Source organism: Coenobita brevimanus, chromosome 43, assembly GCF_032717465.1.
Source record: "Coenobita brevimanus isolate Jiangsu-jjx chromosome 43, ASM3271746v2, whole genome shotgun sequence".
Taxonomy (NCBI): Eukaryota; Metazoa; Arthropoda; class Malacostraca; order Decapoda; family Coenobitidae; genus Coenobita; species Coenobita brevimanus.
Genome location: NC_136996.1, coordinates 20882510 through 20896246, shown reverse-complemented (window position 1 = coordinate 20896246; position 13737 = coordinate 20882510). Strand labels below are relative to the sequence as shown.

Here is a 13737-nt window from a genome sequence, read left to right as displayed (position 1 = left end):
CACAGCACAACACAACACCTCACAATGGAACACAACATCGAAAAACTCAACCCAAAAGAGCGCAATGCAACGTAACATCGAAAAACGCAAAACAGAACAATACAACACAACAGATGACAACACTGAACAATACAGCACACAGCAACACAAGAACAGCGCAATGCAACACACCATTGAAAAGCACGAAAAACACAACAGCACAACACATCACAACACAACATTGAAAAACACAACGCAGAACAGCACGAAATCGAAAAACACGACAAAAAACAACACAATACACCACACAGAACACACAAAATATCACAGCACAACACAGAACAACACAACACAGAACACAAAACAATGTAATACGACACAACACAACACAGGACAACACAACACAGAACAGCATAACACGACACAAAACACAGAACACAACAAGACACAACACAAAACAGAACAGGACAACACAACACAGCATACACAACACGACACAGAACAAACACAGCATAACACAACACAACACAATATAGAAACCAACACAACATAGCACAGCGAAACACAACACAGAACTAGACAGAACAGCACAACAAAATACAGAACAACAGAACAAAGAACACAACAAAAACACAACACAACAAAGAACACAACAAAAACACAACACAACAAAGAACACAACAAAAACACAACACAACAAAGAACACAACAAAAACACAACACAACAAAGAACACAACGCAACACAACACAACACAGAACAACAGAATGCAAAACAGAACAGCACTGCAAAATAGAACGCAGAATAACACAAAACAACACAACACAAAGGAACACAGCAAAGCAAGACAACACAACACAGAACAGCAGAGAAGAAAATAGTACAGCAAAGCAAGACAACACAACACAGAACAGCAGAGAAGAAAATAGTACAGAAAACCCAGCACAACGCAGCACAAGAGAACGCAGGACAACACAACACAGAACACAACAAAGAACAGAACACAAAACAACACAATGCAACACAGTACAGAACAACATGCATAATACAGCGCAACACAATGGAAAACTACACAACACAAAACAACACAACAAAACACAACAACACACCACATCACAGAGCAGCAGAGAACAAAACAACACAAAATCACACAACACAACACAACACAACGCAACACAACACAACACCACACAACACAACACAACACAACAACACAGAACACAACACAGGAAAACACATCAAAACAGACCAACACAACACACAGGAAAACACATCAAAACAGACCAACACAACACACAGCAAAACACAGAGCAATACAACACAACACAACACAACACAGCACAACACACCACACCACAACACATCAGTACACTGCATATCATAGCACAAGACAAAACAGGGCAACACAACACAACTCAACACAACACAGAATAGTACAGAACAGAACAGAACAACACAACATAGAAGAACATGCTGCAACTCAGATTATCTGAAATCAATATTTCACGCCCCCTGCGTCTCATCAGGGTAGCAGAAAACACAAAACGCAGCCCAACCCAGCAACTCGCCACCTCTTGCTGCCTCCCTTCAATCTCTGTCTCTTCGCCACAATGTTGCATCATTATCTCTTTGCTGTCACTACTTCAATAGACACTAATCCTTTGAACTGTCTGCTTGCATCCCTCCACGTCTACGACAGGGGCGTAGCACCCGTCTAGCAACAATCTCTCTCGTCCCTTTTCTGTCCAACTCTTTAATGCAAGAGTTAACCGCTACTCCCAGTCCATTAATGCAACAGGCCAACTCTGGAACTGTCTCCCTCTGTATTTCCTACTTCCTATGATCCCCAGTCTTTCAAACGCAGTGTGTCGATATGAACGGATATTGAATGTTTTTTTTTTTTTTTTTTTTCTTGGAAGGAACGGTTTGTGGGCTCTTAGGCTTTGGTTCCTTCTTTCTTGCATTAGGGGAAAAAAAATAATATTACGCCTCCTATCTGAAACCGATGCCTCCTACCTCCTGTGTGGCTCATCATTGTGCTGTACCTGAGTAATTATGCTACATATATATATATATATATATATATATATATATATATATATATATATATATATATATATATATATATATATATATCATCATCAGCCATTTGAGTATCCACTGCAGGACCGGCCTATCCCGACCGAAGTCGGGACGATACAGCCAATATATCTCTGCCAAGTGGCTTAGGCTGTCTGGTAGAGATTGTGTGTAGGGTGAGAAGTGGTTGTAAGTGTAATTGAAGTGTGGGAGTGGCTTTGGATGTGTGTGCAGTCTATGAACCAAGTGTAATCGGGCTGCGCAAGCCGACTGGGTGCAAGCATACTTTATAATAAGCGACACTGGTTCAACCACAGCACCCCTTATGTCCGCCAATGCAGTACGTGGCCGGATGAACACTCCCAAAGTTTATTACCCTGGCGGAGAGCGAACCCTGGCTCACCCGTGTGCGAAACGCACACTCTTTTTTTTTTTTTTTTTTTTTTTTATGTGTCCGACTCTGGGCATAGGCTTCACAGCCTGCTATCAAGGCCCAGCAGTCCTCCTACATACCATGCACCTCTACATGTCACCACTTCGGCGCTAACACCCACCGTCCATATTGAATACATGCTAGGGCTGTCTCATACAGGACTGGTGTATTGGTATTAGCGGGGGTATTTTTACGACATGTCGGCGGGGCTTCTGGTAGATCAGTAAAGCCTGATTTAATGTAATTCAAATCCTTAAACTGTTCCCTGCCCCAGCCGGGATTTGAACCTGGGTCCCTTGGGACTGTAGCCCACCTCTCTACCGACTGAGCCACCGCCTCTACCACTGTACAGTCAAAGACAAAAGTCGTGTCTTGAAATTTGGTGAAAATATGTGCTGAAAGACTATAGTTTTGGAGCGGCTTTGTGTCGAACGATCAGTTGGTAGCGCTGACTTGAGTTGCCATTTGGTCCTGGTGACCACCCTGTGGATGCCAGCTTATAATATTTTTTGTAACTTACCGAAACTACAAAATTTATAAATCTTTCTGACTGCTGTTTTTTTTTGAAGTGTTTCTCATCTTTTTTGATGAAGTGTTTCTCATCTTTTATTTTTATGCCAACATTATCAACGTAATAATTTAGTTAACGTAATAGGTGTTCGGAAGTCAGTTCTCCATCTTTATTAACTGTAAATGAACTAATTAAATTGATAATTATGACCTGGGACATTATTTTAGTGTTGTAAAACAAAAATCACTATAGTATTCAACACATGAGAAGAGAGTTATTCTATTATGATAATTGATTATTTTTTACCCTCTGGGGGTAGGGGGGTTTCAAGAATACTCCCCCAGTATCCCTGCTTGTCATACGAGGTGACTAAACGGTTTGGTGGTGGGTTAGTGACCCACCCCTTAAAAAGAACTAACTAAACAAGCGAATAAAGTGCCTCAGACCAGGACGGACCATACGTTGACGACTAAAGAACGGACAAAGGACATTCTGAGGGTGGGAACTTGGAATGTGAGAGGAGTGCATGATGAAGTGAGAGAGAGATTGTTCAGGTGCTTGAGGATGCAAAAATGGATATATGTGGATTGACCGAAACTAAATGGAAAGGTGAAAGGGTGAGAGAATGGGAATATGGTTTAGGTATATGTGCGGGAGTTAATGAGAATGATAGGGCAAGAGAGGGAGTATGTCTGATGATAAGCAAAAAATGGGAGGAGAATATAAGGAGTATGGAACAGTGGGTGCAAGGATTGTATGGTTGAGGATGAAAGTAGGTATACAAGCGTGGGCGACTGTATGTGTGTATGCTCCGACAGAGGACCGAGTGGCAAGAGTGAAGGATGAGTTTTGGGCGAGAGTAGAAGCATGTATGGACAAATTTGAGAGGAGCAAGAGAGTGCTTTTGATTGGAGACATGAATGGCAAAGTTGGGAATGTACAAGTGGATGGAGTGGTTGGTCAGTGGGGTGTGCCAGCTGAAGTAAATGAGAATGGTCGTGCTTTGGTGGACATCTGTGCTGGTAAGGGTTTGGCAATAGCCAACACCTACTTTCGGCTTAAGATGATCCACCGGTATACGTGGAGAGTAATGAGGAGGATGGATAGTGAACTTGTTGAACGAAAGGCAATGATAGACTACGTGTGTGTGGATGAGCGAATGAGAAGACAAGTGTTGGATGCAAGAGTGTGGAGAGGGTGGGGGAATGGAGTCTCGGACCATCACTTAGTGATGGCCAAGGTAAAGCTGCAAAGAAAGTGGTTGAGGAGACGAAGGGGAAGACAGGAGGAAACAGCGCCTGAAAGAAGAGTGGAGAAATTGCAAGACAGTGAGAAAATGGCAGAGTATAAGAGCATAGTGGAAGAAAGATTGGGAAGGTATGAGCTAGAGCAGATGGAAGTGGAAGACGTAAGATATTTACGGTAGAGATAGGCGCAGCGTGTGAGGTGGTTTGTGGAGTGAGGAGATGCAAGGGTGTGCAAGAGACAGTGGAATGATGAGGTGAAACGAGCTGTGGAACAAATGAAGAAGGCATATAGTGATTAGTTAGCGAGTAGAGGTAGGGGAGAAGATGAGAGAACGAAGAGAGAGGTATATGTGAACAGGAGAAGGGAGGTGAAGAGACTGGTGAAGGAGATTAAGAAGAAAGTGGATGAAGAGTTTGGGAGGAATCTGAGTGTGAAATGGAGGGAGAATAAGAAATCGTTTTGGAAGGAGGTAAAGAAAGTAAGGCAGTGTGAAAGGGGAAATAGTAGGGGAGTGAAAGATAGGAATAATAGATTGTTGGTGGAGAAGAGAGAGAAATTGAGGAGATGGAAGGAGCACTTTGAGGATTTGTTGAATGTAGAGAGTGAGAGCAGTGTGAGTATAAGTAGTTGGGGAATGGCTGGGAGAAGAAGCGATGAAAGGAGGCAGGAAGAGATCAGTAGGGCAGAAGTAGTGTAAGCAATGAAGAAGATCAAGTTGGGAAAGGCCCCAAGAATTGATGGAGTGTGTGGTGAAATGCTGAGGTATGGGGGTGAGATTGTTGTGGAGTGGATATGGAAGTTGTGTAGATTGGCTTGAGAAGAGGGAAGGGTTCCAGAGGACTGGAAATCAGGTATAATTGTTCCTTTAGCCAAAGGAAAAGGGGAGAGAGAAGTATGTGGTAACCATAGGGGTATTTGCCTTCTTAGCGTGACTGGTAAAATATATGGTAGAATAATCATTGATAGGGTTAGGCATATGTTAGAGGAGCTAGTTGGGGAAGAACAAGGGGGATTTAGGAAGGGAAAAGGGTGTGTAGATCAGATATTTGTTCTAGGATGTTTAGTGGAGAAGTATCTAGAGAAAGGAAACAAAGTGTATGCTGCCTTCATGGACTTGGAGAAAGCTTATGACAGAATAGATAGGAAAGGTATGTGGAAGGTACTGAGAATGTATGGAGTGGATGAGAAATTGTTGAATGCTGTGAAGAGTCCTGTATGTACGAGGGAGCTAGGGCTACGGTGCGAGTGGATGGTGAACTAAGTGAGTTCTTTGATCTCAATGTGAGACTGAAACAGGGTTGTGTGATGTCTCCATGGCTGTTTAATATATACATGGATGGGGTTGTAAAGGAGGTGCAAGGTAGGGCAGTGGATGTGGGGGTGGCCCAAATGAATGAGGGTGAGATTTGTAAGATTCCAGTGTTGCTGTTTTCTGATGATACAGTATTCTTGAATGAAGATGAATGGGAGTTGCAAAGTTTGGTGAATGAATTTGGGACAGTGTGTAGGAGGAGGAAGCTGAAAGTTAATGTAAACAAACGTAAAGTTATGGTGTTTGAGAGGAATGAAGTCACAGAATGTACAGTGAGGTTGGATGGTGAGGATATGGAGAATGTGAGTGCATTCAAGTACTTGGCTAGCGTGATGAGTAAGGATGGAACTTTGGGGGAAGAAGTGCGTGAAAGGGTACAGCAGGAAAGGAAGGTTTTTGGTTCACTGAAAGCAGTGATGAGGAATAGGGAGGTGAGTATAGAAGTTAAGAAGTCACTGCATGATAGTATTGTGATCCCTACCCTGACGTATGGAAGTGAGGCGTGGACCTTGCAAGAGGGGAACAAGTCAAGAGTGAGAGCAGTGGAAATGAGTTATCTGAGAGGAGCATGTGGAGTGACATGGAGGGACAGGCTGACGAATGAAGAAGTGAAGGAACGTTGTGGGGTGGATGTGGATGTGGTTGAGAAGATTAGGAGAAATACACTGAGGTGGTATGGACATGTGGAGAGAATGGAGAATGAAAGACTGACTAAGAGGGTGTATGTAGGTGAGGTGGAGGGAGGGAGAGTGAGGGGTAGACCGAGGATGAGGTGGAGGGATGGAGTTGAGAGGTATATGAAGGAGGGGGGGGTGAGTTGGGGGGAGGGTAGTCAAATGGTGGGTGACAGAGCGACTTGGAGGCGTTTTGTCTGTGGCCACCCTTTTCGGGATTAGGGTGTTGGGCTATAGATAGAAAGATAGATTTTTTTTTTTTTTTTTTTTTTTTTTAGAGTGGCTGCCAAACTGAATCCCACAAACGAGTTCGAACACATAAACCAGACGACCGAAGTCTACGCACTGCTGTTTGTGTGCTTCATTCTAGGTGCACTTAGTTTCTAATGGCGTAAGCACTGCTTGCGGGTGCTGCTTCCATCGTTGTGATTATTTCCTGGTCCTATAGTTTGTGGTAAAACGAGGACGACCTGAACGATGTCGGTTCTCCGTTGTGCCTTCCTCGTGAAATCCTAATCCACGTTTCTATAATTATGTCTATACCAAATGTCAGGCTTCGCTTCCCGTAAATAAAGGAAGATCATGCCACCTCTCATATTCCTATTAGTTGGATGCATGTTGCTTGACCTCTTCATACCATGGTATAGTAGGTCTGCTAGACGTTTTATGGTAAGTTGTAAGATGAAATGTCAGGTGATCATCGCCTAACCGTTGGCATTTCATCTCTCAAACGAAGTTCGGAATCAGCATTTCTTGCGAGTCGATGTTAAGGCTTCGGAATTTCATGGGTTCATTCATACCGTCATCCCATCAGCAGCAGATATGAAGCTTGGCAAAGTCAGGTTAGCCAACCACGAACAGGTAACTGTGGTAGAGCTTTCATAATGTTTCAAATGTTGCACTTAATATTCGGACAAAACCACGACACGACTTTTGTCTTTGACTGTACCACAGATATATACAGTATGTATATATATATATATATATATATATATATATATATATATATATATATATATATATATATATATATATATATATACAGTATGTATATATATATATATATATATATATATATATATACAGTACCATACTCTCGCATCCAAGACGGTAATATTGTCGCCTGAGGGTCCCGTCTTGGAGGCGAAACGTCTTGGACCAACACAAGACCTTAAGGGAAAAAATAATATTGTCAAAATCTTCGCAAAATGACCCTAAAAATATCAACCTTGACATATTTTGGCATCAAAACATGTTTCCTCACCTTGAACTTGTGTGTTTCTGAGCTTCTTGTCTCCAGCTTAGTAGATCAGTTATCTCCAGCTTAGTAGCCTGAGGTAGATGGCGATGCTTCAAGGGGTTAGCAGACGGTTTCCTAGGCATGGTTACATAAGGTAAGGCAATAACCTAGCAGCAAATGCTGAGTGCAACATGCGGTAAGTGTGTCCTTGACGCTCTGGTGAGTGAGACAAATGCAAGCCATGCCTGCTCGTCACATGACCAGGTGCCAATAATTTATTGGACAACATTGCAACCACGTCACTCTCCCGGGCACTGGAACCGTGTTGCACTGGGAGAGACCGTCACAGCTGTATTTTCCTTGGATCTGGGCCGTTATGAACTGTTAGTTCCGTACTGGACGTATGCAACCGTATAAACCTTTTCAAGTGACGTCACAGAAATCACGAGGTTTTGTTTACGACTTCATATTGGACGGCAAACTCCTCGCAGTAATGGCTGTCCAGACAGGGCTGTCAGAGATGGAACTGTCACATATATAGTATGCGGAAATCTGGATCAACACCACAAAGGTCTGCATAGGAACAAGATAAAGTGTCTGGGGCTTGATCTTTACACCATATCTAGGAAGAAATTCACCATTTTCAAAGATTTGGGTCCGACACCTGATCTCGGATATGACGATCTCTATCACTATTTGGTGAACACCCCGTCAGAGTTCACCGGGACATCCCTCAAGGTAAACAGACATGTCATATGGCATATGTGTAATGTAGCTAGCTGGAATTGACATACAGTACATGTAAATTGTCTTACTAATCAGTAATTTATTGACGTGGGGCCAAAGGGGGAGGGATTGTATACACTGACTGGGAATCGAGTAGCTGATGAATGGAATAGGTTAACAGTGATGTTGCTGCCCCCTTTTTAGAAAGTTTCAAGCAGAGGCTAGGTAAGCATATGACAGGTATGGGTTGCATGTAATATTTGTCTTTCTTGAAGTCACACTCCTGTGAGAGTTGCCTAGCATGAGCCTGCATGGGTGATTGTAGGCAGGGTAGATTAGTCACACTCTTGTGGGAGCTGCTTAGCATGGGCCTGCATGGTCTATGGTAGGCAGGGTAGATTAGTAACACTCTTGTGGGAGCTGTCTGTCATTGGAATATTGGCCTACTGCAGTTATTTTCTCTTCTTAACCTTCAGGTTAGGTCCTAGGTTGGATTAGGTTAGGATAGGTTGGTTGGGTTAGCTTGGTTTAGTATAAAAAAGTTATTTCTTACAGAAATTAATGTCAGATTCATATTAATCTCAGTACCGTATGAAACACTGAAGAATGAAAATTTTAAGCTTCAAAGTTAGTTGGGTGTAATTCTGGAAATTTACCACAAAATATACTTAATTTGGATATTTCAGTAATTATAAGCCTAGATACATACACAGCCTATATACAGAATAGTTTTACATATAACTGACAGTAGTACTGTTGAAGTTAACTTGTACATTACAACTGAAACATAACATTGGCACAAATTTAAATCAAGATCGTTAATATCATGCTGATCAGTACCACAACATAAAACATGAAGACTTAAACAATATAGTTTTAATGATTTTACATTTAACAAAAAGTCTTAGTACATACCTGGTAAAAGATAAATATAAAAGGCAGTTGATTAAGTATAGTATTTACCCTCTCATTTGTAATTAAAGTATTTGTGTACTCAGTGAAAAATGTACATTTAATTGGAGCATGTATTGGCAGTTTGGTTTTCAGTGGAGTAACATTTATTTCTAAACAAAATACAAAATTATACATAGCAGCACTAGTAATAATATTATTCTTCAATTGTAGCTACTGGAAATATACTCCAATTTAGCACACAGTTTCACAGTGGTATAAAACAGTTTTATACTGAAGTGCTGAATAGTTTCGGTATTGCACTACTATCAAAATGATCCACCATGACACAAATGTTTCAAATGAATCACACTGAAAAAACTATGAGAAATTAAAATTAAAGCTTTAACCTATCCTAACCCAGCCTAACCTTACCTAACTAAACATACATATGACCTACCCTGTAATTTAATTAGTTTTACTTATGCATCTAACATTCCTGATCATCACTGCTGTGGAGAATATACCGTAGTTTATGTGTGATTTCGTTTCGGTGAAACTCTGGAATAATACCAAAACAAGGCCTGTGACATGGACCCTCTCCCTCTTTTCTTACACACATGGCCATGTGGGTCTTGTACTCTGTGACAGTAATATAATTAAGATATCCCAATACATCTGCAACTACTAAGAACAATAAATATGCCCGTATGTACTCACATGCCAACGGCCATGCCACGTTGAGTACACCGCTTCCCGTCCGATCAGCGAAGTTAAGCAACGTTGGGTCTAGTTAGTACTTGGATGGGTGACCGCCTGGGAACACCAGATGCTGTTGGCATCCCTACGTGTCAAGTGGGGTTGATGGAGGATTAGTGGCCCTCCCTGTAAAACAATTAACTCTAAGCCCTTGACCACCCCGTTTGGGATACATGGCGTCTGGCAATGGATGGATGGATGGATGTACTCACATATCATCGGCTCACTTGATATAAAATGCTTGCCACAGAGCCGGGTGTAGGCTGTCTGCTGCCAAATTTCCCTCCAGGGTTGGCATTAAAAAAACGCACCTAAAAAAAAAAATAAATAAAATAAAAAGCTTAAGTGGGTTCTTCTTCTTTTTTGAGTTTTTATATAATATAGTCAAATTTTACATACAAAAATGTAGGTTTACAATTACTTATTTAGTCTTTCTAATTGCCTTACTTAGTAACTCACCTGCCTTTTCCCTATAATGAACTTTCCTCTTGGGGCATTTTTGGATGTGGATTCTCACTCTTTCAATTTTAGCACTTATTATTTGGTTGCAGTATTTGCAGGCTACAATGTTTATCATTTTCTGAAATATCAACTTTTTTCTGCCGCTACCAGCAGGCATTTTGTTGCTGTCGTTTTTTCACAACCAAGGAATGAGACTGAGACACTGAGTACTGAGTCAGGAGTAGTCAAGCCTACCTCACCCGTCTAATTCCTGTACAAGTTAACAGAGGCTTTGTCCAACGGGACCTCCTTGTAACAAAAACAATATGTCTTAAGTGTTCTTCTTCAGATAACACTTAAAACCTGTTTCACTCTAAATTACTTTGTAATTGCTTATTTTAACTGATTTACATATAAATATGAGGAATAAGAAAAAAAAACAATAAAAACCCCCCAAACCCAGTTTTTTTTTACAGAAAAAAAGTTTTTTTTTTTTTTTTCCCAGCCATGCTCTCCACGGCAACTCTCTGCTTCTGTCGCCTTTACTCATTGGCTGAAATCAGGCAGAAGAGTACCACCTTTCCAGTTTCTGCCTTGCTTACAGCCGAAGGCACAATAGTGGAATACCATTGTGGAATCTGCAGTTCTCTCTAGACGTCCAACAATTTGCCGTCCAATGTGGCGTTGTAAACAAAAGTCACATGTCTCGTGAAGTCACATGGGAAACCTCTATTACAGAAATATATGGTGTGTGTGTGTGTGTGTGTATTTATATATATATATATATATATATATATATATATATATATATATATATATATATATATATATATACATATATATATATATATATATATATATATATATATATATATATATATATATATATATATACACATATATATATATATATATATATATATATATATATATATATATATATATACAATAACAGTCGCAAGGATCTCACATGTCGAGACTGATCTTGAAGTGGAAAACGAGTGAGCTTATTAGGGGAGAGAGAGAGAGAGAGAGAGAGAGAGAGATTCTACAGTTTCTATATTTTGAACTCTGGGAATATTGGGAACACCCCGTACCCTTTAGCCCAGCAGTCCTCCTACATGTCACGCCATTCATATCCCTACCTCAAATCTAGTACCCATCATCAGTATTGAATGCTAGGGCCGTCTCATTCCAAACTGGTGCATTAGTATTAGTGTTTTTTTTTTTTTTTTTTTTTTTTGACATGTCAGTGGTCCTGCGGAAATTTGTTTATTACGAATATAAATTCCTCAAACTGTTCCTGGTCCCAGCATGGGATCGAACTCATAGTATTTCAGACAAGAGACGTCTTGAACCACCCGGCCACTACCTACCAAAGTGACTGGAGATTTCGAAACATCTTTTTAGCGATTTATTCTTCACATTACACCTCAGTGTTCTCTTGGATTGTACAGATGCAAATTACGTCGATTTTAAAAAAAGATAATAATGACACACTACAACAGTGTTTTTCAAACTGTGGAGCCTCCCCTCCCCCTGGTGGGAAGCCTACCACGGGCAAGGTGGTCGCAGCCTGAATGTCAAAGATTTGAGAAGTAAATAAAAGCCTTCAAATTTTTGCGAAGAATTATCTGAGAGCAGCATTTGCATTTCACTTATATTATAATAATGAACTCTTTAGGCAATATTTGCAAAATGTTTGCAGTTTGTAGATAAATCACTGAGGACATTATGAAACTACTAATTGCTTCTGCAGAGTATTCGGACAACCGTGGTCAATAGGATAGTTCTCAAAATGGAAAAGTAGGAATTCTGAAGTTCCTAAATCTAAAATATATGACTATTTCCATAAAAACTCGTTGTGCCATTTTTGTTTCAAAATAATGGAATTTCATCAGGTCGCACCCGAGATAGCCAACGGCCATACCACGTTGAGTACACCACTTCCCGTCCAATCAGCGAAGTTAAGCAACGTTGGGTCTGGTTAGTACTTGGATGGGTGACCGCCTGGGAACACCAGATGCTGTTGGCATAACGTTCTCCCTACGTTTCAAGTGGGGTTGATGGAGGATTAGTGTCCCTCCTTGTAAAACAATTAACTCTGAGCCCTTGGCCACCCCGTTTGGGATACGTGGCGTCTGGCAATGATGATGATGCACCCGAGATCAATAGTTCTTCCATTGAAATACATGATGAATTACCGGTATATTATTCTCAGATCATTTGCAGTTAACCATAAAGCAGTGATAATTTTGGACAAATCTCTTCGCCTACATATATTAATCATTCTTGGCCAATTGGTTCAGTAAAATTCTTAGAACAATTTTCATGTATTATTTTATCGGCATGTGTTACGTCACGTTTGGCTGAATATGACAGAACTGAGCGTTTCTTTTCTGCTCATTAGTGCGACATTCGAATACTTTACGTTCAGGCCGAAAACTGTTTGTATATGAAATATCTGACCATAATTATAAATTTGATGGTTAACTGGCAATGCTCTGAAAATAACCTAACTTCACCATGTATATCAATGAAAGAACTTCTGATCTCGGGTGCGGCCTGTAAAAATTTATGTAATTTTTTTGCCCAGGCAGCTTGTAGGCACATAGCAAATATTTTTTATTAAGGAACTTTAAAGCTCAAAAGCCTCCAATTCAAGTGCCACCCTTGTGGCCATCAGCTCATAACCATCAAACTTATTTGGATCAGCTGCCACGCTCGTTGTATATGGAGGCATAGTATTGTTCATCCTCGCCTTTTTTGTGTGGCTTTTTTTTTCATATCAGGATATATGGGGACTAGGCTGTAGCACCGGCCAACCAGAGTGGTACCCCCAAGGGGAATGGGAATGCCCTTGATAGGGAGAGCTGGAGCTTATGTTTCACTAGCAACCAGAATATCTGACAATCCCCCTTTGCTAATTTTTTCAGTGTGACACTAACACAGAGAGTTGATCAACTTACTCTCCCACACACTTTCCTTTAACTCATGCACTACTCTACATGCGATTTACATATCACATAATGTATCCCACTACGTCACAGGGATTGACACCAGCAAGGGCATGCCACCAGAAAACTTTGCCCCCGCTACCTAATGGCGGACTTATCGAGGGGAGGCTTGACATGTTCTCCACAGGTGTAGTTTCTGGGGTCGGGATGGAATGAGGCTCAGATCTGTGCTAGAGGGTACACGGCATTGCAGTTTTCCAGACTGCCTCTTCTGCCCAATAGAGAGGAGCCCAAACCTTGGAGTAGCGCCCTAGGAGCTGTCCTATCATTGGGTGAATAATGGCAGAGCAGTTACAGTGCCAAGGGGTGCTTGGATGATGTCCCTGTAGTTGTCCCGGCAGGGTGCCCCGAGACCACTGCCACAGCCACAGGTCACGGCTGGTGGGCATTCAGTCCCAGGTCCCATGCCTGGACTTGGGACTGTGCAG

General features: G+C 41.2%; 2 non-coding genes across 2 annotated transcripts; both read left to right on the top strand.

The window, feature by feature from the left end:
- Positions 1 to 9814: 9814 nt before the first annotated feature.
- On the top strand, positions 9815 to 9933 carry LOC145397908 (5S ribosomal RNA). Its single transcript, XR_013897044.1, has one exon. It is a non-coding gene; the product is annotated as a 5S ribosomal RNA (ribosomal RNA).
- A 2275-nt stretch (positions 9934 to 12208) lies between these two features.
- LOC145397910 (5S ribosomal RNA) lies at positions 12209 to 12327 on the top strand. Its single transcript, XR_013897046.1, has one exon. It is a non-coding gene; the product is annotated as a 5S ribosomal RNA (ribosomal RNA).
- Positions 12328 to 13737: the final 1410 nt, after the last annotated feature.